Source organism: Brassica oleracea, chromosome C7 (assembly GCF_000695525.1).
Source record: "Brassica oleracea var. oleracea cultivar TO1000 chromosome C7, BOL, whole genome shotgun sequence".
Lineage (NCBI taxonomy): Eukaryota > Viridiplantae > Streptophyta > Magnoliopsida > Brassicales > Brassicaceae > Brassica > Brassica oleracea.
In genome coordinates, this window is record NC_027754.1 from 19,686,495 (window position 1) to 19,686,781 (window position 287).

A 287-nucleotide genomic window follows, 5' to 3' on the forward strand; every position below is an offset into this window, starting at 1 on the left:
AAGAGAGTCATCTTCGTGAGATGGCTATGTCTGTTTAGGACGTTGAGAGTTTGTTGTGATCAGCAACAAACTTAATGGTAAAAAATACCGTTTCGAGTCTTCGCGAAGAATATTTTTTGAGAATATGTTAGTGCGTATGTCTGTCTGGTCTTCCAAGAAAGTGTTTTTATCGAGGAAGGAAATTTCGTCGAAGAACGAATCTTCAGGTGTCTGCGACGTCTCGCGATGCTGAAGATTTGTTATTCTTTCGTATGTCGCGTTTCGTGCTTGAAATGTTCGCGGGCTTG